The sequence below is a fragment of the Heloderma suspectum genome, chromosome 2, assembly GCF_057233095.1.
Source record: "Heloderma suspectum isolate Gila_16-S chromosome 2, 16-S_ref, whole genome shotgun sequence".
NCBI lineage: Eukaryota > Metazoa > Chordata > Lepidosauria > Squamata > Helodermatidae > Heloderma > Heloderma suspectum.
The window spans coordinates 323,136,525-323,162,390 of NC_139459.1; the positions used below are offsets into that span (position 1 = coordinate 323,136,525).

Genomic DNA, 25,866 nt, shown 5'->3' on the forward strand with positions numbered 1-25,866 from the left:
CCACACGCGCAGCTCGGCTCGAGGCACGCAGCGATGGAACTCGCACGTGGAGATAACCTCAAGCCTACAGAAAGAAGTGCCACAACTACACGCATAAACAGTATACAGGGGCCGCAAGCGGCCACCTCCCCACCCAAACCCCTTGTTGTCCACGGTGCCAGCCGTAAAGAGAGCAACTTCCCGCTGCGCGAAGTCGTGCGCCCTTCCTCTTGTCCCGCGCTCAAGTGGCGATCGCCGCACACTCCACAAAGACACGCTGGAGGGAGCCCCAGACGGGCAATTTCCCAGGCGCTCGGCAAGACCCATCCACAACTACTGACACACAATCCCACACACAACCGGCACCACTTACCTCGTCTCCCCCCCCTCCCCGGTGTCAATCAGTACCACACAAACACAATCGAACACTACCATCTTTTGCCCGGTGCCTGCTCTAAATTTCCCCGCATTAGCTTCACACCACCGTTGCTGCTGCTGGTGGCTTGCCGCCGCGCCCCGCTGAGTGTTTCGCCGCCTCCGGTGGCTGCAGCAGCAGGGCGAGCGCCTTCGCAGCCGGGACGAGTTTGGAAAAGTTGGAGGGCGCGCTGCAACTCCAGCTGCGCCCGCTCTCCCAGCGCCTCCGCAGCACCCACTGCTCTTTTGCCTTGTGGATCTCGCCTCCCCAACTACCCGGTGACCCCACCGCCTGTTGTTGGGGCTTGCAGTGCAGGTACCCTTGAAAGTGGCTTGGCGGCGGCGAGAGCAATCCCCCTCCCCGGTTCGATCTTTTTCTTCTCCTGCGCAGAGAAGCGGGAGCGCATCTTTCTTCCTCAGCCTCCAGCCAGCGGCCGCTTCCCCGCTTCGCGCGCCTCGTTCGCTCACTCGCTGCCGCCTTCTGACCTGGAGTATCTCTGAATGCATATGTGCAACTTCACACACCCCAGCAGCCTGCCATGATTTGCCCCTGGTGCATTATCTCTGCAAAAAGAGTAGATCCCAGCTGAGCTGGGAGGAGGGTTGAGAGAGTGTGCGCGCGGGTGTCTGTGACAATCTTAGATCTTGTTACTAGATCTGATTTCCTGATCCCCTTTCTTGGAAGTGCTTTCCAAGGTTTTCTCCCCCCGCCTCCACCCCGCATCTATCCCTTAGACACAGCCGCACATTTTTCCCTCCCTCTCCTAGTTTTTAGCCTTCCCCACCTCTTAACCAAAACCTGTTTTGTGGAGACTTGTTGAAAGTACCCTTGGTTTCTTCTCGACTATAGAGCCCCAAGTTTTGCCTCCGGAGACAGGAGCAACAGCAGCCTTTTGCTTAGGAGCTGCGTGCTGACGGTGGCGATCACTCAGTGCAGAGCTTTTTCTACCGGTAAGTATAGGAGAACCAATGGAGGCTTTAAGAAATTCCCACCCAAGCAAAATCCCCAGTATAGAAAGTCATAAAATATGATGACATTTCTCTCCCCCCTCCCCCCAGTCTTATCCCACCTCACTTGATAACTATTAATTCCAAGTCATTGTGTTCAAATATCATTGCTGGGCTGATTACTAAGTGTATTGATTTTGCATTGTCTTCATATGACATGGTTTAATTTTTTCCCAATTGCTGAAAGAGGGTGTAGAAAGACCAAAATCACAGGCATAACTTTGGAAGGCAGTGGCCCAGCTTGTGCTGATTGCAGTCTGGGTGGGAGTGTTGCAATTCCATCCCAAAAGTGACCACTGGAAAATCTGTTGGTTCTGTTTTTAAAAATAAAACATTCCCAGCTCTTTAGAATGACGAGATCAACATTCAGCTGTTTATGGTTGCTTCTGAGTATCAAATCCTTGGAGAAGGAGAGGTTGACTTGTGTTCTTAGAAGTTTAGGGTTTCATTTTTGGTCACTGTTATGAGAATGAGTAATGTCATCAATATTTGCATAGCATATGTATGTATGTTACATATTTCTGAGTCTTTGGGTGCTGAGTGATAACATTAAAAAAGCAAACCAAAACTGCATACGTTTTATGTACAGTTTACTCTGTGACTATAATTTCAAATTTTCTTTGTTTATCTGACTTTACAAAGTATCAGCAAACCTAATTACATTTCTGTACAGTTCCAGATAACTGTAAGGTATGATGTTCATGCTATTCGTTTAGGGTGTTTGCTTTTACTTTAATTCTAAGATGCACAGGTAGAAGAAAAGGGAACACTTCAAAATACTTTGCGTTTGTCGTTTTTATGAACCAAAGGAAGCAATTCTCTTCCAAGCCTAAAAAGGACAGTCCCCCCCACTCTTCCAAATATGCAGTTAGTGTTGTAAGGAGCAGAGGCATCTTGAGGAGGGATGTAGCTCTTTGATGTTGAATATGAGGACAGTAAAGAAATTTGGAGTGCTTGAAAATAATGTAGAATTCAACTTCTATTTTAAAAAAAACCTTAGCAATATGCAGAATGAAAGGGAAACTTTCCATTAACTGTTGTTCAAAATGTATCAGCTAGAATCTCATTGCAAAAAGGTATTTCAGCTTTCACATCTTGCATTGGCAGCATTCTTTCCTCAGTCTTTGGATTAGTCATTGTATAAGGGGGTGGGGGTGGGGGAGAAATCACTTAAAAAAAAAGTAAACAGCCTTCAACAAGTGAACCTTGACAACCCAGATTAAGGAAGGCAGTAGAGATCAAACAAAGCTGCTGCTGGGCTGTTGTTAAGAGCTGCTTCACTGAAAGATCTGGACTATTGGATCAGGCAGCAAGACTTCTATGTTCTCTTATGCAGAAATGGACCATTACAAATACTGATCTTTGCTGTGAAACCTAAGGACAACTTGGGAGGAAAACCTATATGTAATGTCTCAGTTCATGTTTTTAACCTGATCATTGTTTGAGATACTAGTCAATGTAAGGAAAGATGTCCCCTGATTTGACAGAATTGTACATTCATGCTGCACTGATGTACAACTTCCTTTTTTTATCTATAACACCTTGCAGTGCAGAGTGGAACGCTTGAGTTCCCAAGCATATGTAAAAAGGAGGAAGAAAAGATAATAAAGTTTAGCCTTTCAGTTACAGATTCTCTTGAGTTGTCAACAAACAAAGACATTTTGGGGTTTCTGGAAATGTTATTCTCATGTGGACTGGAACAGTTTCATTGTGAAATAGTTTTATGCCATTCTTTTCTTGGAGTTTTAGAAAATCAAAGTAATATGTTTTCCAAAGTATGGAAGTCATCATGATCCTTCTTGTTCTGAGTGATTTTTGTCTTAAATGGTCACCCACACACACAAAGTTAAAATTACATTTCATTTTTAAAGAACACTGTAAACATTTATTATAGTATTTATTGGTTTTGTATCATTTAAAGACAGTACCATTACACATAATGACAGCACAGTCTTATACATGTTTACCTAGAAGTAAATTTCACTATGTTCAATGTGGCTTTACTCCGTAATGGGTATGCTTAGAATTGAAGCCTTAAGTACTGGGACTTGCTCTTGAGCAGACATGTATAGGATTGCACTGCAGTCTTTGTTAGGCAGTTTATTTTGTTTGAAATATTTTAAGATTTCTGTAGCTATGTTTAAATGCTATTATATGCAACCTAGTTTCTTACCATTAATACTGTTTTAACAAAGGACATTTCTAAAAATAAAAAGTGGAGCAACTCCTGTAGGAAAGGATATAAAAATCAGAAATACAGCAGATAAATAACTATCGGTGAATAAAAAGCCAATATCACTTAAATAGATCTTTATTTCAGATCACGAAAGAAGCACATGTAAGTTTTACAACCATCCAAACAACTTATTGCATTGATTATTAGATTTTTTAAATTATTATTGGTACCTTTATTATCTAATTAGATACATGTTCATTAAACAAATGAATGCTATTAAGCCATTTGTGGCAATATGTAACTTTTTTTTAAAGCTATAAATATTTCCTACTTCCCCTCCCCCAGCATTTATACTAATAAGTGTAATAATATTTCATTTCTCTACTGGTAGGAGAATTAAACTCAGTCTCTCCTAGGATCTAATTTATGTAGTCCTTTCAGAAGGAAAACGCAGCCCAGGTTATAGGTGAGAAACTCCCATTTTAATTGAGTTTACATAATGTAGAAATATAATGACAGTGGGCAGTAATACAACTGTGGTTCCATCTAACATTGTTTTTGTCTTTTACTGTAAGAAGCAGTGGACGGAATAACAGTAAATGGATAACTTTTCCAAATGGAACACAGTTAAGTGCTGATCTTATTGTGATTTGCTGCTTCTTTGAACTGGAAGTTATTGGGTGAAATCCAGATCCATTATAATCAGTGGGAATTTCCATTGATTACAGTGGGAGGTGGATTGCATCCTCTGAATATTCTTTTGTAAAAATACATCAACTGTCACATTGCAGTATTTAATTCAGACACAAACCTGTGCAGTCCTTTACCTCTGTAAAGGATTTCCATGTTGTATATGTACAGGTATTCTGTGTATAATATAATTTCACCAAGTCTATCCAGTTATTTATGGGACACAATAGTGTTTCTGACTGTAAAATGTTCTTGGAGATGCTCTAATAAAATTTAAATAGATTATAGGCTGACAGTATAATAGTATAAATTTTGTTTACGATTCTGTTGCTTTAAGGTACTTATACTAAAAGAAGCTCCTTTAACCCCAAGATTGAGTGGCATTAAGTGGTGAGAGTAGTTTTCTGAAGTGCTGCTACTGCCCTTTGCTCTTGTGATAATCTTAAATTACTATAACTTAATTGCAACTTCAAGACACTGGGCTGAAATGTTTTTACGCAGCTCAATAGGGCTTGGCATATACGTAACTAGGCTCCTGCATGTGCATGGGTTTGGGGGTTTGTTTTTTGAATGGCAATAATATTGGGGCATGAGCTTTTCTTACCATTCAGAACTGATGTGTTTTTATAGTTTAAATTAAATTCCACACAGCTTCACCTTGAAGTCAGAGGAAGTTGTGTTTCCCCCTCCGTGTCTGCTATGGGAGCTTATTGGTCCTTTAAAGAAGCACGTAAGAGCATCAGGATATATCCGGATTCTACTGTATAAGCTATACAGAAGAATCCACATTAGTGAAGCTCCAGGTTTGTTATTTAAAAAAAATCTTGGTTATCCAGATTACTTCTTTACAGCTTCATGGAAAAGTAAATAGCACTTTTTATTTATCTGAGCCTTTGATTATGCAAACATTCTGAAATTCTTCAGGATACTGGGAAGAAGTTCCAGAGTATATCTGCAGTACATCATAGGCCACAACTCCATAAAAAGTTATCTCTTCTTTCATCTTACCTGAGATCATTTTAATTTAACTGAGCAACAATTAAAAAAAAATGTTTTAAGTCAAGTCAAAGGAGAAAGACAGATGTTCCGTATTAAAAGCTGTGGTGTTAGCAAGACAATTAATACTACGCTATATCCTGCCTACCATTCATCTAATTCCATTTGTAGCAATAATACTGCAGGTGTATAGCATGAATAAAAACTGTTAGAGTTGCTTTATAGTCCACATTTTAAAGGGCATACCTGGCATGTCTGTTTATTTCAGGATATTGCAGCCCCATATCTGTAATGTGGTGGATGTGCATATCTCAAGTCACAGCAGCTTAGCTGATGTGCATAGAATGGATGCCAGGTTCCCTCATTTTTGTTAATTTGATCTGACAGCCTAACTGCTTTTGGCCATATGTGCAGTTCTAGTGAGGCCCCAAGTCATCCAGTTTTCTGCATCTGGGACAAGGCCTTGAACCCAGGGCCTCTAATCTGCATAGCCAGGTGCTGCAGCGATTCCAGTTGTGTTCAGACAGGAGTCATAAAAGACACTGACAATGAATTAGGCACTTCTTGGCTTAGGTTGCCATTATACTAGAAAATTCCTCATTTAGTTTGGTTATTGCTTTATCATGGGACATGCAATAACATAATTAAAATATGTTACATAATAGGGATAAAGGGAATAGGTGGGATCTGGTAAGTGGATTTTTAACGCAGAGGATTGTTGAAGCATATTTGGAGCAAGTTGTACAGACCCAGATCTAGGCAAGATGTTAAGCTTGGAAGCAGTTTTAAGCATGTGAGTAGTCCTATTAACCTGCCTAAAGTTATCAGTTTAGGTGTATTGCTTGATTGGATTGGTGGTGAAGTGAAATAGCAATATACATTGTTTTTCATGGGATGTAGGAGAAAATTAGTGTGGCTTAATTTTTTTTAAAGTTCCTGCTGAAAACAGCACTATGAAAACACTGGACAGTGTTAGCTGAAACTATAGCTGAATTAGTAATTCCAGTGACAATAATGAGAGGATTTTGCGAGGTATCCTGTACAAAATAAAAAGAAACAGAGGGATTGGAATTAAGGAACCAAATAAAATGAAGCCTACATTAATTTTATTCAGTTTTCATATTTAATCAGTTCATATAGAAAGATCTTTCAGGAGATGGCTCAAGACTCTATCTAGAATGCTAGAAAAGCACAGTTCAAGAAATATATTCATCAAGTGTACTTTGACATCCCTGGTGTGTACAAGAATGATATGCTAATTACATGCAACTAAAATACACATAATAGCCATAGGTTTCCAACTGATGTGGACTTCAGAGGTAAACTCTTAGCAATATGCAGTATTATTTATGTGGGTGTTCGTATATTATGGGCACTCAGAAAAGTCTGCTCAGACTTTATTTGCTCAGTCATTTATCTAATTAATTTCTAAAAGTGAAAATGATTTTCGATTTGAAATGTTGGAACAAGAAGAGTTGTAGCAGAATTATCTTCACCTGTTCTTTCTTTTTCTTTTTTTTTGGTAAGTCTCTAATACCTGGGTCATTATAAGTTATTTTTCTCCACTACCAGTCTTTCTTACTATTTAAAAATATCTCAATTTAGTGCCTTGAAATTGTAATTAAGTTGTAGTAATTTAAGATTATTGCAGGAGTGCAAAGGGCAGCAGACGCTCCTTAGAAGGCTCATCTCAATGTTAAATACTACTCAGTCATCGGGTTAAAAGAGTTTCCTCAGTGTAAGTACTTAAAGGAGCTGAATCGTAAACAAAATTTATACTATCTTCTGACAACTAATAATCTATTTAAATTGCATTAAAGTATGTATGTTAAATTTAATTAAAGGCAGAAGTAAGATTGAGCACTGTAAATATCTTGACAGTTCTTTTAAAATGGAATTCATATCATGAAATATTTACATTATGTCTTTTATGATGAAATATATCTAGGAATTTTCTAACTATAAGTTTTCTCCAAGACAGCCACTCAATAGAACAATTTTCAAAGGAAACTAACAAATGCAAAAATGATTCTCAAGTGTATTGTTTACTTTTAATAATTTGCCTTGGAACAATAGTAGTCATTGTTATGATTATCCCAGTGCTTATTTCCTCAATATTTTAGCTTTACAGTTATTCTCAATTCCATTGGAAACAGTTTTAAAAGTGACCGCACAATGTCTTGGATGTGTAGTGGGAAATATATGTGAGATTCTTGGAAGTCAAATTTCTTAAGTCAGCTTTTTCCTGTCATTTGTTCTACCAGGAATATAGCAGGCCAGTACTGTTCTTTTTTTGCTTTTCAGATAAAGCACCTTAGTAGACTTTAAAACATAAAATTACAACATTCATATTATGAAAATTGTGGCTTACCATGCCTATGTTTAACAGGCCTGATTCTGGTATATTGCAAGAGTAACTGCATTGAGTTATTGACAGTGTTGTACTAGTGTGAAGGAGAGACAAGCCACCCTGTCTATGTATTTCCGTCCTTTGCTATATGGTATTCATCTGAAATTCACTGATGTACTGTAAATTCATTTAGCAACAAAGAAATGGGAAATGTTTGTCATCACAATGTCAAATTTACCTGTGCACTCATAGGGACTGACTTTTATAAAAATTAAAATTAATTACTTCAGGATTAAGTAATCACCCAAGAGCACAAGGACCTTCCAAAAGAAATTTAGGATCACATAAAAGGCCTGCCGGGAATATGTTAAAGGTGCTTCATTTGTTACATAGAAGTAAGGTAAGAAGAGCAAGTGGCTTGAAATTAGAATATCAGTTTCTGCCATACTTAGTTGTACCATTAGATCCTAACCCAATATTGTCTACTGTGGCTGGCAGCAGTTTCAGACACATGTCTTTGCCAGCCATCCTATTCTAGTTTAAAGTGGAGATGCCAGGTATTGAAACTTGAACTGTACAAGCGTAAAACATGTCATACTGCTAAGCTACGGTCCCTTTCTACTTCTCGCTTAGTATGAACTGCCCTGTCTACTCTCTTGTTGTTATGGCCAACAAAATAACCGAGAAAATCAATGGTCTTTACACTTTCATAGGGAATGCGGTTTACACCTTTTTCTACTGCATTCCATAGCGTCATATTGAGACATTGACATTGTAAGGTCCAAAATAGAAGTATCTACTGGAAGCAGCTCAAACATGAAAGGAACATAGATTCAGAGTCTCAGTAGCATCAATAGTCTATATTGACGGACTGGCAGAAATCTGTCCAGAGCTAAGGCAGGGAGCATTGATAGAAAATAAGCATGTAGGGCAGGGATGGGGAACCCAATCTGTTTGGGTTCCCAATACTGCCCTCCAGGGTTCCCCATATGGCCACTAGAAAAAAAATGGTTTGCTCCTTCTCACCATTGTTATCCTTACATATTTTTTCTAGGTCTTAGTTATGCTTCGAATAATACTAGTTGCCAGCAATTAGGGTCAAATATCTTTACTTGGGGCTGTGCGGTACACTTTCCTTCCAAGTTTTCTCCCTCTCCTGTATTTTACCAAATGAACCCATTCATTTAATTGGTAGATTAAGCATATTAACACATCAGTAAATGAAAGTAGTCAGTCTTCTCAAGGCATCTTGGAAAGCTTCTGTGGTTTTATGTGACCGGACGCACGCTATTAGATTTAGATAGCAAGGCCAATGATGTTTATGCGTTTTAAGAGAGACATAAATGGAGAGAACGCAGCTGTAAGTAGAATGTCATGTCTCTATTAAAAAAATGGTGATAAACGAAGATAAAATCATATCAGGGACCGGTTAAATGCCCAGATCTTCACCAAGAAAAATAAAGGAAATCTGCTTACGTGAGGGTGGGAAGAGTGGCACTTTTGGGCTGGCTTTTCCTTGCCCTGACATGGGCTAAAAAGGTTGCGTGAAACTGGGGGTACTTCCAGATGGAGGGACCCTAGCACTAACCATCAGCCTTCGTGCAGCTACTCTGTCTTTTCTTCCATAATAGATTTTCCACAGTAAGAAAAAGGATGGAAGAAGTGGTGGGAAAATGTGGAAGGATTATAAGTAGATGACGATGTTGTCTGGAGCCCCTGTAAATTTCTGTGAATGGGGCAGGGTGATTGCATATTAAAAGCCTCTTCTGGAAACACCCTTGATCACTGTTGCTGGGCATTGCTTTGGGCTCACTCAAATTGGATGTTTGCACTCAATCAGAGCTCTTCCTAGAGATGTTGCTGTGAGCAAGTGCAAAGAGCCAATCTATGCTGACTTCAAAGTATGCCTCTTCAGTGTGCAAGAGGTTGTGTTCTGTATTGCTGAAGAGAAGAGCTGGCATTCGTTTTAAAAAGTGGCTTGCATCTTCAGCTGAAAGGGCTGCTTTGGCAAGAAGAACAAGCAGATGTTTAGCTCTGTGCACAGTTTTGTTCTATGTATGTGTGGCCCTTATCCAAGTCCTAGCCTACATGTGGAAAAACATTAGTACAAAAAGGTGCATCCTAAGTTTTAAAAAGGAGACACTCCACTCTCAAAAATATTCAGTGTTCCTTAGCTATATGATCATTCCTGAAGGAGAACTTCACATTTTCCTCAAATGCTTGCATGTAAACGTTAGATAGAATTTAAATGCCACTGTAGTGCTGGGTACCTCTGTGTTTCTGATCTCAATCTTGTGTATGCCTGGAATGTAGCTCTTGACTTAAAACAACAGCAGCAAAAATATTTCTGTTAAGAGGTCTTCAGTAAAGGCTGATTCACAAAAAATGGAGCTTATTAAAGAGGTGGGGAAATGTTGAAGAAAAGGGATATTCTTCTTACTAGATCTTCCACGTAACCCTGCAAATCACAGTGTAGTTGTTAAATCCCTACTGTGTTGTTTTTTAAAGGACATTAAGCAATCAACTGCTATTTCTTTAGGAATTAATGCCATATTTATACTGTAGAACAACTGCAGCCTGATCTACAGCATTGTTAAGCCTAATTGCTTGGATTTAAGATGATTTACTTCTATAGATGACAGTACAGTGAACACTCTGGTTCTAAGCACACTTACCTGGAAGTAAATTCCATTGATAACAGTGCAATCTACTTCCAGGTAAGTGAGTTTGGGATCACAGCAAAGATTACCTCCCTAGCACATATGTACAAGGAAGTGAATTCCATTAAATGTAGCTGGACTTGCTTATGAGTAAAAATGCACATGATCAGCTACAAATGACCTTAAGTTGCAGTTTAATATACTGAACCCCAAGTCCCACTGAACTCAGTGGGGCATATTTCTGAGTAGACATGCATACGATTGTCCTGTAAATCTTAAGTGGATTTGAATTGCTTGGGTGAATTCACAGGTAAAAGTCAGTCAAGATATGGCTGATTCAACTTCTAGTGTGGCTGCATCACTGGATAATTGTCTCACTTGGTAAGAGGTAGCAATCTGTGATAACTGATAGCTGGTAAATTTATAAATCACATATGGTGAAAATATGTTAGATTTATAGATGTCTTTTTTCACATAGAATGCTGGTACCAGTTGCAGTGTAAGCAATGTGATATTCAACTAAAAAAAACCTTAAGCATAGTTTTGTATTTTAGGCCTTTGTCAGATTTTGTGTTACAAACCTTATTTTATAGATGTGCTTTGTATTCTGAAAGCAAACCTTATGTTGTGTCCCAATAAGTTGCTGCATTACCAAGGCAGTTCCTGGAATGACATGCTGTGACCACTACAGTAGCCCCACAGCTTGCAGTGGGGCAGCAAGATGTTGTACCAGTGCATATGCTGCACACCAGATAAAGTAGAACTAGTCTTACTCACGTCCATTATATCCTTGGGGTCGGCAGTGTAGTAGCGTGACAGACTGGTTGTCTCTCATGGTTACAGGTACACATATATGGGAGTGTGTTCATTTTGTTTACTAAATGATGAAAGGTTTGTGGGGAGGGGGACTGATTGCTTTCCATTAGTATGCTAGCTTATGGTAAGCCATTGGCACATTTTTAATTCCCCCTTCCCCTCTAAGCTTTATTGCTTTCAAAACTTATATTAGAATGTTAGTGTCTATGAAAGCAAGTCATGTACTCAGTACGGCCCATTTCTTAGACGATAACCAGGGGTATTTCTGAAGTCAGTGACCCGGTTTGCATGCAGCAGTCCACCCATGGCTAACGAACAGTGGGTAGTTTGGGAGCAGGCGGTACCAAGGGAGCACGCTGGTTCCTGCCCGCTTGCCTGCTTCTGGTGCACTAAACAGCCCGGGGACTCCCCAACCCTTGGTTGTTTTCCATGATGTGTGAACCTGAAACTATGCATTGTAGAGGGAGAAACTCAGGTTTGTTCTTGGGTTAAAATGTTGGATTGTTTCTCCCTTGACAACCCAGAGCTCCGGGTTGGAACATCATGGAGAACAATACAGGGACAGGGTGTCTCTGGGGTCTTTAGTGCACTGGAAGTATGGAAGTGGTTGGGAACCAACATGCTCCCTCCATCCTGCACACTCCCCCAAACCCATGGATTCATTGTGTGAAACCCGGGTGAATCAGTTTGTGGCATATTATTTCAAGGATGGAAGGAGCTTATAGAAGTACTATGTGCTGAGCTTCAGTGTGATATCATGGATCAAGGCATATAATGAATCAAGACGGTGACAAACAAGCAGAACTGCCTGTTTGTCACTGTCTTCTCAGTCCACACACCCTTGCAGGGCATGGGTCTCAGACCCTGCCTTGCAGATAAAATATCCATAATTTGGAAAACATCCACAGTCATTAAGGAATCATGGTTTTTTTTGTTAATTCTGTACTCCCATCAGACAGCTCTTCAGGCAAAACTAGAAGGCTGAGACACCTTCTCCACGGTCAGTGAACATGTGAGGGGGTAGGGTCATGCCTGCTGGCTACACCCCATGTGCCTACTGCATATGTTTCCCTGGCAGCCATGTGTTTGGCATTAGTGTGAATAGGCCTATGTGCATATAAATTTACTGAATCAGTTCCTACTTGTGTGGAGGAGACCTATACTGGGGGCGTAGCCAGCAGGTATGTTGGTATTGTAGGGTGTCTGTTTGCTTAACATTTGCTGGGTTGAATAGTGATAGACCCCAGTATAGTGATAGTCCAACTCAAATTAATCAAGAATCCCAAGCTCATTAGCATGCTGATATGTGCAGTTAAGTGCATGGGTTTGTGCTGAATGAGGAGTTTCCAGTTATAGTCTAAAAAACATGAAGGTAAAATAAGGTTTTTAATAGCACACTTATTTGGGAATAGATCCCATTAAAATCAGTGGGACTTGTTTCTCAGTAAACAGTAATAGTATAAGGACGTTAATCATTAAAGTACAAGATGCTGAATTTTATACTACGACAATTGAAAGTAAAATTTCATCCATACTGTAATCTCTCTCAAACTTGATGTGGCATAGTATTTCATAGAAGGAAGAGACGCTTACTGGTATTGAACTGGAAATATTGCACTATCCCTGCTTTTAGTGGAGTTTGTAGAAATTAAACTGAGACATTTCTGATGATATGAGTGTATAATTTATATTAGAAAATAATAAAATTAATACTCATATAAGTTGATAACAATTATTTCTGGGCCAAAAGAGGCATTATTTTAAATCCAAATCTAGCAGCTATGCCTCCTTTTTTTTCTTTTTTACTCTAGAGTAGGTACAGGGGGCCCAATCTGGATCTTAAATACCTCCCTGATCCCAATGCTAGGGGCCCAATCTGGATTGGAATCCCTGCACCTATTCTAGAATAATAAAAAGAAATGTAGCTGCTATATAAGGATTTAAGGTAATGTCTCTTTTGGCCCTCTGTGCTGTTAAATCAAGTTACTTATGGTCTTCTGTGAAGCAAAATGAAAGTCTTCCATGCTGGTCCAGTTTATACGTAAGGACAGTTCATGACTTGTTTAACCCAGGAATTGTAAGGGCCTAGTGGCAACACGTGTGCACTGCCTTCCACATGCTCATCGCTTCTGCTTTCTATCGCAACCCAGGAACACTTTGTTCCTGGGTTGTTATTGAGATGTCCAAACTCAGAACTCTGGCTTGCTTAGGGTTTAAAAAACCCAGAATTAACCAGTTAACAAACTATGGGTGATTGTTGGGTTAACTGAATTGTTTAACCCCTAAGCAACCCAGAGTTCTGGGACTGGATGTAAGGGTTGTTGATTGAAAGCAGAAGCAATGAGCGTATGGGAGTCAGTATGCTTGCTTGCTGGTGCTTGGCCCCGACAATTCCTCAGTTAAACAAGTTAGGAACTGTTACGTGAGAATTGGCTCAGTGGATTGGATCCAGCACTGGCCACCTGCCAGCAGAATGGAAACCGCTGGTGGCAGAGTGGATTTCTCCTCCCTACAACCCCCCCAATCTTCTCTGGAGGTTGGGGGACTCTGCAGAGCAGATTTGAGGGGCATGCTGGATTTAAAGGATATTCTTGAGGGGTAAGAAAACAAGGGGAAGTCCTGTTGCACAATAGAAGTCTGCTCGTGCAACATTTGATTTAACCTAGTGTGTTTTTGGAATGATAATGGGTTTTTAACTTGTGGAGCTCTCTTAGGTTTAGAGTTACATTTTAAATTTTGAGTATGTTTTTCAAACTTTGTGTTGAACATGTGTTTGTGATTAAAAATGCCCTTGGAAGCCATAGTGCTTTGCACAGAAAACGTGTAGTACACCTGTGTGTACATCTGAGGGTCAGTGGTATAAGTAGCAGTTATTTTCTCCCCAAAAGATCTCTTAAAAATAAAATGCTTTCAATTTAGCCTCAACTACTCACAGTAGTTGTTTTGTTTCACATGGGAAATGTGTCCATATATTTGTTTTGTCTGCAAATACCATCTTTATGATAGTGCACAAGATTAGCATTTCTCTAGGTATATGTTTAAAGCACAATTCAAAACTAAACTAATGTTCTTAAGTTCATACAACTTAAGAATGTTAGTTTAGTTTTGAATTATAGTTCAGTTTTGAACCTTTCGGCATAATCCACTGTGAACGTCTTACGTACAAGCTCAGTTGAAATGCCCTCAGATTTGCGCAGAAAGAGTTTGCAGAGGTTCATGCTCTAGGATTTTTAGGAATGTTCTTGATACCTACTCAATCTGAGGTGGAAATGTAGAATAGCTAATCTGAGCTAAATGGGGGAGAAAAAGGTAGATGTAAGTTTCAGCCGCTGTTATCAAAGTTGCTGCATAAGCTGAAGTTTATGCACTGTGATAATGCTAATGACCGACAGAATCAATGATGCATGACTAGAGGAAATCAGTGGTATAATCGGAGAAACTTATCAGCCTTTTTGTCATTAAATATTAGTGATAAATAATGCACTTTATTTTGTGTAGATAGAACATATTTAATTCTGATTGTACAGATCTTCAATTTAATAAGGGTCATGGCTGAATAAAATGCTAATGTTTGGTAACTTAGAAAAGATAAAAATGCATTTGTTTCAGCATTATCCTCAACAGCTTTTTTAGCATCTAGAAATATTTGTCTTGACCAGCTGCTGAATTCTGTAAAGGGGTGTGTGTGGGTTTTTTTTCTCTGTCTAGTTTCCCATTCTAAACATTTGCACTAGTATAACTGATGTATGTAGTTGTAAAGGTGCATCTTAAAGAAATATTTGTCAGCATGGTTAATTTTAGGATAAATTCCTGATCAGATATGTCTTTTTGTAGATACCTTGTGTTGGAGAGGAATCCTGCTTCTGTGAATAGTACCATAGTGATATGCATGCGGACTAACCATGTTGTTTATTTATTGATACCACTTAGTACTCACCCAGTAACAAATGTTCTCTGGTGGACATACATTTAACAATGTAGACTTTAGACTTATTAAAACAATTGAACAGCTCTTACAATAAAACATCAAATTAAATAAATTAGGAATCACATTAAACTAAATAAAGTTGCACCATCCCATCTGCAGATTTCGTATTGGGTCGTCATCGGAGAATCTCATGGACAATTCATGAGGCTTTCAGACTCTGAGAGCAAACTGTCCATAAAATCACCTTGCAGTAGAAACAGTGGTTTTGTGAATCCACTGTAGGGCCACTTCTGCTGCTTCTCCCTGTCATTAAGAGATATGTAGAGAACTGGCTGTGAATGTTATTTGTCTGATGCAAATAATCTGATGCATGTTTAGGAAGATTTTTGAGGTGTGTATCTCAAACCCATAGCTCAATATTTATATATTATTAAAGAAACACACCTAAACTCCTGTTCAGCTGTTTCTATCTTACTGTGAATATGGGAAGCTGCCTATAAAATCTAAATTCTGCACTCTTTCATTTATTCATTCTTCATATGAAGAATCTATGGGACGTTTCTGCTTTCTATGAAGGTGACAACAACAGTATAATTTAAATCATAGCCAAAAGAAAATATGGTAAACTTTCAGGGTTATATTCCATATTATTGACTTAGAGGTTGGTAAATAACTGGATTTTATTAGGAATGATCAGTTATAAGTAGAGTATTCAACACAGGAAATGGTAGGCAGTTTCTTTAACATAAAGCAATATAGAAGAAAGTAAAACTGCTGTGCAGAAAAACTCAAATATGTCTATATCAGAAAAGAATCAGTAGATTTGTTCATAGATTAGCTAACACACAAAGGCAAAATTTGAGACTTAGAATGGATTAATTTCTGTTATGAATTGAGCACGTGTGGTAGATAGAGTAAAATCTAGTTTTACATCTATGTTATGGAATGATCTCCCTGATAAGGCCTGCTTGGCGCCAACATTGTTATCTTTTCGGTGTCAGGTTAAGACTATTCTCCCATGCATTTGGCAGCATATGGTAAGTTTAATCAATCCTGAAATGTCTTACGGTTATGGTTGTTTGCTTTTTAGATTGTTTGTTTGAAGTTGTTTTAGGGAACCATCCTATGGCCACTAGTCAGCGGCTAGACAGCCATAGGATATCTGGTTTCTGGGAACTGACTTTGGAGCCCACGCACCGAGGTCAGTTCCTGGAGAACTGACCTTTCCCCCATTCGCGCTGCCTGTGAGGCAGCGTGGAACAGCCCTGTGCTCTGTGCTCACAAGAGGAGCGCGGAATGGCCAAAACGGGGCATTGCAGGGGGCGTTCTGGGGCGGGGAGGGTGGAAATGCCAGTAGGTCACATCCTATGTGTCATCTGGCAGCCTCCTCCCCGCTCCGCCCTCCTGCGGCTAGACAGCCGAAATCAGCTGTCTAGCTGCAAATGCAGGGCAGGAGAAGTGCAGAAGGAACGATCCCCTCCGTGCTTCTCCTGCCCTGCATTGAATAGGCGGTTGCCTCCAAGTTTGGAGGTAGCCGCCTATCTGCATAAGATTGTGCCCTTAGATATATATTTCTTTTGTGTATATCGTTTGTTCATGTTTTCTTTTAATGTAAATGGTTTTTAATCTCTGTATATTGCATTTTTAATGTTTTTAATCTTTGTAAACTGCCCGGAGAGCTCCAGCTATTGGGCAGTATAGAAATGTAACAAATAATAAAATAATAGTAATGTGTCTTTTACATATGTAATGTTTTATCAATTCTGATTTGCTGTGTTGCTGGTATTCTGACTGTGTATCACAGTTGGGCAGATATTGCCATTCATGCCAAAAATGTGTGAGTTTTTATATGTAGTAGGTAAAAGTTTCCACTGCTGAGGATATCCATGTATGAAGTCAAGCTTACAGAACATGCATTAAATCCTGGTACCAAATCTTTCTATTGGAGAGGGCAGTATATGCATATGCAATAGAAAGCATATAAAATGCCTGGCCAGCCTTACTGTTATATGGCATCTAGGTAATTTAACTTAGTGGGACTTACTTCTGAGTAGGCATGCCTAGGATTGCACCATCAGTTTATTAAAAGAAATGACCATTAGAGATGTGAAGGCCTGGGGGGGAAAAATTAGTGGAGAAAAAACTTGTTTTTCCAAGGACCGTTTTTGTTTTTCCTCGAAAAATTTAACAGCTTTGGATCATGAAATATTTTCTTCTAGAATTTAAGATAAGGTGCTTATATATTGTTACCCAGCCTTTACTCCGCCCAAATGCTTTCTAAAAAACATATAATAAGAACACTTTTATAGAAATACTAAAGATGTGAAATGTCTGGAAATAATAAAGACATGGGGAAATGTTTTTATAATCCCCTCTGTAAGATTCCCAGCATAGTTTTGTCTTCCATTCCTTATTAAAATTATTGCTTTAATGTATCTTTTACTGATAGATATTTAGGAATGCTCCGATTTACCGGTAGACATTTAGGAATGCTCCGAATGCTCGATTTCCTGGCATGTGAGTAGAGTCAGCATATAATATGGAAGGAAATGTGCGTTCTTGACAGTTTGGGCTTTGTTCTACAGAACCCTGTGTTTCAGGACTTGTTCTGGTTAGATGCTATAGCATTCAGTTAATGTAGTTCTAATCTAAACCCACATGTGAAAAAAAGTGCTGTAGGTCAACTGCCACTGTCACCAGCTGTGAGTTATCCCATTTACGTTTTTCTCTTTAAAAAAAATTAACTTTGAGGCTTGGGTCTATAGAACTCACTGCCACAGTTTTTAATAATGTTCTCAATTAGACCTTACCACTAGGAAATGCTGCCTCAGCTATAAAACCTTTTAACTGCTGCCACTGCAATAAACCTTCTCTACCTAAAAGAAGCTCAGTAGCCTGGTTCCTATGGCGTAGGCATGGGATTGGCACTACCACTAGAGACCATCTTTCAAAATGACAAAAAATGCGGTATTTAATAACAAATTTACAAAAGTGAATAAAATGTCACTCTTGAAACAATAGGTGGAGTTTGCTTAAAGGTTCTTAATTAAATATGGTTTCCTACCATTCCTAAGCTGAGTCTTTTCCAGTTAAATAAAATCTCGATACCTTTTTCTTCAGATCAGATTTCCCTAAGCTCCACCCCACAAACAGGAACAGGTTTAGGAATTCTACTAAACTTCCTTACAAATAGGAACAGATGCTGTACACCAGTCTTCCTCTTCCTGCCTCTTCTGGCCTCTAGGATTCTTCAGATATTTCAGGGATTACTTGCTGATGTTCCCTCCGGCCAAACATTAAAGAGATGTTGGGAGCTGCAGTCCAAAATATCTGGAGGGTACCAGTTTGGGGAAGGCTGTCATAAAGCAACAAAGTAACTTCAGATCTGTAAAGAGCACCAACCCCCCGCTAAGTATTGCTTATTTTTCCATTTCCCCCAAAATGTCTGTTTTTTCCCAGGAAAAAAAATATTTTTTCCCCCATGGCTTCAAAATTTCTGGAAATTTTATATCTCTAATGACCACAGACTTTATGTGAGTTTAACACATGATTGTTTATGTCAAGCTGGGGATACTTGTTGAAGATTTCTGTTGTTTCGTTTTTTACCTACCCTTCTGCATGCCAAATGTCTTTATTACATTTTTATCCTGCCCTTCCTCCAAGGCATACATCCCTTCCCCCACTCCCATTTAAGCTGCATAACAGCTCATGTGAGGACAGGAGATAATGTCTGGCCCATCAGGTCATGGCTGAGTGGTGATTTGAACACAGGCCTCCCTGGTTCTGGGCCAACACGCTAACCTAGATAAAATATTTGCATATACTCATCTCTGCTGGGTGATTTGTTCTCACAATTAAAAATAAAACCGTGCAGATGCCTTGTACCTGTCTGCTTATGACAGCCCTTTATGCTGGTTTCACCCCAGGGTCTTATCTTGCAGAGCCTTTTTTTGCACTCCGTGCGCCATCTCTGCAGGGGTTGAATGATGTGTGTATGTGTTCAGGAGTGGGGAAGGAAGGGTTCCGTCATACCTACAGTATATATGGTGTTTACTTTCTGCATACTGGTAATTGTAAAGGTGCACTAGGTTATACTTGAGAGGTTGTTACATGCAGTCTGGCATCATGATGGGATTTGGGTGTGGCTCAGTAAGTGTAGTATTGAAGACATGAATTCAAATCCCTGTTCAGCTATGTGCTCACTGTGTGGTCTTAGACAGGTCTTTAGCATTCTCCGCCTGTTTCCCAATCTTTAAAAACACTAATAATGATTTATTATTTTATTTATTTTACTTACAATATTTATATACCGCTCCACATCAGAAGATTTTGGAGCGGTGAACAACATGATAAAAGAATAAAACAAACCGGTTAAAAGAGTTTAAAAAAATAATTTTTTAAAGACAAACCCCAACAAAGTGGAATTTAACAAGCCACGGCTGGTCATGCAGGGAAGGCCTCTTGAAATAACATCTTCAGGAGGTATCGGAAAGAACACAATGTTGGCGCCTGCCTGACCTCTAAAGGCAGGGAATTCCACAGGAAGAGGGCCATCACACTGAAGGCTCTTTTCCTGGTGGACTCCAACTGGGCCATGGGTCCATGTGGAACCACCAGGAACATGCCCGCTGATGACCTCAGTGACCAGGCAGGTTGGTAAGGAAGGAGGCACTCTCTCCGGTATCCTGGTCCCAAGTTGTTGAGGGTTTTGTAAACTACCTTAAACCTGGCCAGGTAGCGAATAGGCAGCCAGTGCAGTTCCCTCAGCAAAGGAGTTACATGCTGAAAAGGGGCAGCTCCTGACAACAGCTGAGCTGCTGCATTCTGCACTAGCTCCAGCTTCCAGACCAGCCTTAAGGGCAGCCCCACATAGAGCGCATTGCAGTAATCCAGTCTTGAGGTTACTAATGCCTGTACTAGTATCAAGCTATCCCTGTCCAGGAGAGACCGTAGCTGGCGAACCAGCCGAAGCTGGTAAAAGGCACTCTGAGCCACTGCGACCACTTGGGCCTCCAGCGACAATGATGGATCTAGGAGTACCCCCAGACTACGGACCTGATCTTTCAGAGGAGTGCAACCCAATCCAGAACAGGCAATGAGCCTATCTCCTGGACCAGGGAACCGCTCAGCCACAGGGCTTCTATCTTGCCAGGATTCAGCTTCAGTTTATTGGCCCTCATCCAGCCCATTAGTGAGTCTAGGCACTGATTCAGGACTTGCACAGCCTCTCCTGATTCAGATGTTACAAGGAGATAGAGCTGTGTGTCATCAGCATACTGATGGCATTTAGCTCCAAATCCCCTAATGACCGCTTCCAGTGGCTTCATATAGATGTTAAACAACATTGGGGACAAGATGGTACCCTGTGGCACCCCATAGCGCAATTGCCAAGGGGCCGAGGAATAGTCACTCAGTGTTACTCTCTGAATTCGGCCCCGTAGGCAGGACCGGAACCACTGTAGCACAGTGCCTCCAGTACCCATCCCACAGTCGATCCAGAAGGATACCATGGTCGATGGTATCAAAAGCTGATGAGAGATCGAGCAGAATTAACAGGGTTGCACTCCCCCATCCCTCTCTCGATAAAGGTCATCCATCAGGGCAACCAAGGCTGATTCAGTCCCATAACCAGGATGAAACCCAGACTGAAATGGGTCTAGATAATCAGTATCCTCCAAGAGTGCCTGCAGTTGTTCCTCCATGACACTCTCAAGTACCTTCCCTAGAAAAGGGGTATTTGTGACTGAGAGGTAGTTGTCTAATACTGTTGGGTCCAGGGTTGGCTTCTTCAGGAGTGGCCACACTACTGCCTCCTTAAGGACAGCAGGGACCACCCCTTCCCGTAGGGAAGCATTTATCACTCCCTGGACCCACCCAGTCATACCCCCTCAGCTAGCTTTCATTAGCCAGGAGGGACAGGGATCTACGAGAGGGCACGTAGTTGGTCGCATTATTGCAAGCATCTTGTCCACATCATCAGGCCACAACAACTGGAACTGATCCCACAAAATCGGGCAGATGGTGGCAACAGACACCTCTACTGGTACTGTACTAACAACAGCATCAAGGTTGCTGCGGAGACAAGTGATTTTGTCCTCAAAGTGCGATGCAAAAAGGTCACAGTTGATCTTCAACGGGGCCAGGACCCCATTTACTGAGGAAGATGTTAACAACCGCCAGACCACCTGGAAGAGCTCCACTGGACGGCTACTTGAGGACGTAAAGGAGGCAGCAAAATAAACCTTTTTTGCTGCCCACATTGCTACGCAGTAGGCACAATTATGCACTGTAGAGCGTGCTCGGTCGTCTTCACTTCGAGTCCTGCTCCATTTGCTCTCTAGCCAACATCCAGCCTGTTTCACTGACTGCAGCTCCACAGTGCCGGAGAGGGCACTCAGGTGCAATCAAGTTGATGGCCCTCGGCATCTCACTGTTCCACAGTGAGGCTAGGGCCTTGGCTAGATCACCAGCTCTCTCCACTGGAAAATCCCCAAGAGCATTCAGAAATCCATTGGATTCCATCAGTCTCCTGGGGCGGACCATACGAATAGGTCCCCCACCCACGCAGTAGGAGAGTAACGCCATAAGTTCAGATCTCACCAGGAAATGGTCTGACCATGACAATGGGGTTACTTGGAGCCCCCCCCCCCCATCTTCAGACTACCCATCTCACAACTTGGAGCAAAAACCAAATTAAGGGTGTGCCCAGTTTCATGTGTTGGGCCGATGACATACTGAGACAGCCCCATGGTTGTCATGGAGGCCATGAAGTCCTGAGCTGGGACTCCAGAGACAGCCTCAGCATGGAAGTTGAAGTCACCCAGAACCACCGTCCTGGGTTCCTCCAATACCACACTTATGACTGCCTCCGCCAGCTCAGTCAGGGAGGATGCTGGGCAACATGGTGGGTGATACACCAGCACCATCCTCAATCTGTCTCTATGGCCTAGCACCAGGTACAACCCCTCAAGGCCTGCTCCAAGGTGGTCTTCTGGTGGTAGAGATGGAAGTTCTATGAACCACGGCAACTCCCCCCCCCCGCTGGCCCTCCAACCTATGTTCGTGCTGCACTGAATACCCAGGTGGGCAGAGCTGAGTCATGTTGACTTCACCCGGCTCACCCACCCAAGTCTCAGTAATACGCGCCCGGTCGGCTCTCTCATCCATGATTAAATCATGGATGATTGCAGTCTTGTTGCAGACCGATCTGGCATTAAATAGCAGCACTGCAACACAGGAGGGCACAGTGGAAGAGCTACCAGCTACATGAGAGCTAGAGGAGGGGGGTAGAAGGGGAACAGTGTATAAACAGTTGTGGCCCATTCTACTTTGATGTCCCAACCCTTTCCTCCTGCTGTATCTCCTTCCGCCCCAAGTCCCTGGAATAGTGGTGCCCCCTCCGTGGGTCAGGGTCTCCTAGGCACATCCTTACCGCTGTAAAAATATCCATGCACTCTCAACAGCCACCCACCATTCAGATATACAATCAACCATTCAACACATACACTCCACTCATCCCACAATCACTCCCAACCAAACTAACACAGTCACAGTTTGTGATTTCTGGTCGTAACCAGCTGCTGGTCACAGTTAGGACATCAGGCTTGTTAATCAACCAAATAACGCAGAGAACAAGTGAAGTGCTATTTTTTAGCCATGTAACCTTTTTCCATTGGTTCATGTTCATTCTACCTCACCTGGAAGGTGGCAAAGCAGTTCTCTCCGCCTCCCCCCCCCCCAGCTCTCACCCAGGGGAAGCTCCGCTTCTGACTACCACAGTCTCCCACCCTGGGCAGAGAAGCAGTTGTGGGATATGAAGCTTCTATCCCCTGTCTCTCACCCAGGGTGGTCACCTTCCTCACAGGGTTATTGATAGGGCGAATAAGCTGAATATTGTGTTTAAGTACTAGATGTGATGAGTAATAGATTAGTAATTATCTTTTTTAAGATTAACGTGAAAGCTGTTTTGGTTGTGGGGTTTTTTTTACATAGGAGTGCTGAAGGTGGCACAATATAATAAAACGTGTTCCTGCCATGTGTAGCTGCATACGTTGAAGGGTGTGTAATGTGCCCTTCAGGTAGGCATGATTGTAGAGAACTATACAGGGTCATTTGTAATTATAACCTGTTTGCACCTAGATTATGCATCCCAAACCTATTTAAGTATTAGCTGCATGATAATTACTTTGCATTTTTCCTAACTTGCTTATTTAATTAGACTTACTCCCCTTTTCCATTCTCGGAGTACAATTCCTCATATGTGTCTGAAGATATGCTAAACACAGAGTTGGGAAGCGATAGAAAGGAGGTTGAGTGCTCTCTCACTTGGCCTGTGAACAAAAGATCTTCCCCCCTCCCAAACCATTGGGACTATGAGTATAATGTGTATCATCATTCATTACTGCTTTGTTTTGATTACTTTTCATAGTTAACAAATAGCCCCCATTCTTAATTCTAAAACTGAGGTGATGGTACTCATAGGATACGGACAGACAGAGATAGGAGGAGGAGCAGAGAGCTCTGAATTGTGGGGGAAAGTGTTTTGTGTTGGCAATGAAACACCAAAAGGTGGTTCTAAGCACTCTTTGCCCTCACAGCCTTTAATTGACACAATGTTTACATTTGAAATGCTTGTCAGCAGGTTGGAGCTAGTTCACTGACCCCTTCCTAGCAGCCTTCAGCAGCAGAACCAGCTCAGACTACTTTTTGTTAAGTTCTTGTCGGTCTTTCTTTCAGCAGGAAACAGAGCCATGCCTTCCCTGCAACAAGAGGCCAAGTGTCTCCCCTTCATTGCAGGTTGGGTGGGATTCCATTCAATAAAAGCTTCTGCAGCACAGTATGAGCAGGTTGGGTTAGTTCTTACTGCTGTGCACGGGTGAACATTTTAAAAGCAAAAGACCCCTTCCTACAGCAGTAAGATATATCCAACACTCAGAATTCTAGAAAGGGAGAAAATAATTTTCTGTGTATATGTGCATTGTGCAAAGGAAGGAGGCATCATGTCCATTTAAAACACTGCATCTAACTGGGTTGCTGTTACCTGGGGTTAAAAATGGAGGCCACACACTCATGGAAGCCCAGCAAAACAAGAATCTGTTTCCACTGATGCGTGATAGAACCAATGGAATTTTGCCACTCAGAATACCAAAGTGCAATTCACAATATCAGCTGATAAGGTCACAGTTGTGTCTATATATATATATAATAAGCAGTGAAGCATTATTGAATTGCTTAGTTATATGAAGTGGTTATTATTGATCTTTTTCTGTAATCACCTATGTTCCAGACTTCCTTCCTCCCCTCCCACTGTGCTGGGGACCAAGCCATCTGAATCTTTTCATAACTGTTGCACACAATGAAGCAGGCTGATAGTTTATATCTCCTCCCCATTCTAAGAAACTACTGTCACATTATACTGATCATATGAATCAACCATGATAAGAAGGCTGGACAGCCATCTGTCAGGGATGCTCTGACTTGGATTCCTGCATTGAGCAGGGGGTTGGAATCGATGGTGTTGTAGGCCCCTTCCAGCCCTACTATTCTATGATTCTATAAGAAGTCGGGAGTGCTTGAGGTCTTCCTTGGTCCTCTATGTGCTACTAGTTTTCTCTACTTGGATCTTTGAGGGCAATAAAGTAGGGAATAGCTGAATATACAAATTCTCATTATTTTGAACATGTGGAATTTGCAGAGCTACTGTAGTTTATCTTAAAGGTCCGTGTGTTTCTCAGGCTTACTTTTGACAATTCTGGCATCATATCTGCCTGTTTTCCTCCTAACTGTTACTCTGATTTCTCAGGTGGAACTTGTACAGTAAGTGAATAGAATCAAGGTTTCTTCGAGTGTACAATTTGCATCCACACCCAGAATTAAAGAGGTGGCACACAGACGGTTGGATAAACTAGAGCTACAGCATTATTTATCAAACAAAAGTTCTGTACCAGTGAAAGCTGCACAGGTCTTACTAAAGTTAGCTAATAAGGGAGAGCTAACCTGGCCCAGAGTCCAGAGACAGCGCACTGGCTGGCCCCACCTTAGTGTTGAGGGGTGCTCTCCTAGGTCCCAGCCCATGAGTCCTGAGACTTTTAAGTGTCTGATCCATTCAGGTTTTAAAGGGAGTTCCTTTTCCCACTTCCAAGTCCCAAGGTCCTAAGTGGCAGCAGGTCCCTTTTGCCTTAAAGATGCCTCCAGTTGCTCACTGATAACTCACTCCTTGTGTGCCGTACTTGCACTGCCCATCCTGTTGTGACTGGATCAGCCTATTCAATGGCACCACCACCTGTAAAGGCCAATTACCCTCCTAGGGATTCAGTATGCAATAGGCGAAAAACCAAACAGGTCGGGCCAACTGGGCTGTTGTGGCAAAAATTCCAACTTGCCACCCTGCTGACCAGCATTGCACACACTGAACCCTACCCAGGGTGGAAGGGGTGTGTGCGCCGACAAATAGCAAGTGTACCAGTGGATTGTTTTTTAATTTTTGTTTGTTTGTTTTGTTTTGTTTTTCTGGGGGATTTTGTTGTGTTTTTAGGGGTGGGTAGCCTGCCTGATAGGCGGGAGCGAGGGGGCATGTGTCCACCTGATGGAGGCAGTGGGGGGAGTGTTGGGGGCCAGAACATACCGAGGCTGGGCGGCAGGCGCTGGCGGAGCGCTAGGGGCAGGCCATGCCAGGTAAGGGGAACAAGGGAGAGATGTGTAATATCTGTCCCCTGCTCCGGGCCTGTCCAGAGCCAAAGGATGGTTGGGGGAGGCGTGACCCCATCTTCTGGCCTTCGTTTGCTGCTCTGCAATGCCAGGTCTGTTACCCAGAAAACCTCCCTCATCCATGACATGATCCTGGATGAGG

The 25,866-nt window shown here is 41.6% G+C and overlaps 1 protein-coding gene across 37 annotated transcripts in view; it reads left to right on the forward strand.

The window, feature by feature from the left end:
* Nucleotides 1-25,866, forward strand: part of FOXP1 (forkhead box P1) — a 724,900-nt gene that overhangs the window by 1,821 nt on the left and 697,213 nt on the right. For all 37 annotated transcript variants that reach the window (XM_084840386.1, XM_084840360.1, XM_084840382.1 and 34 more), the window contains exon 2: nucleotides 1,244-1,344. The gene's annotated coding sequence lies outside the window, so the exon portion shown is untranslated. The remainder of the gene's footprint in view (nucleotides 1-1,243; nucleotides 1,345-25,866) is intronic.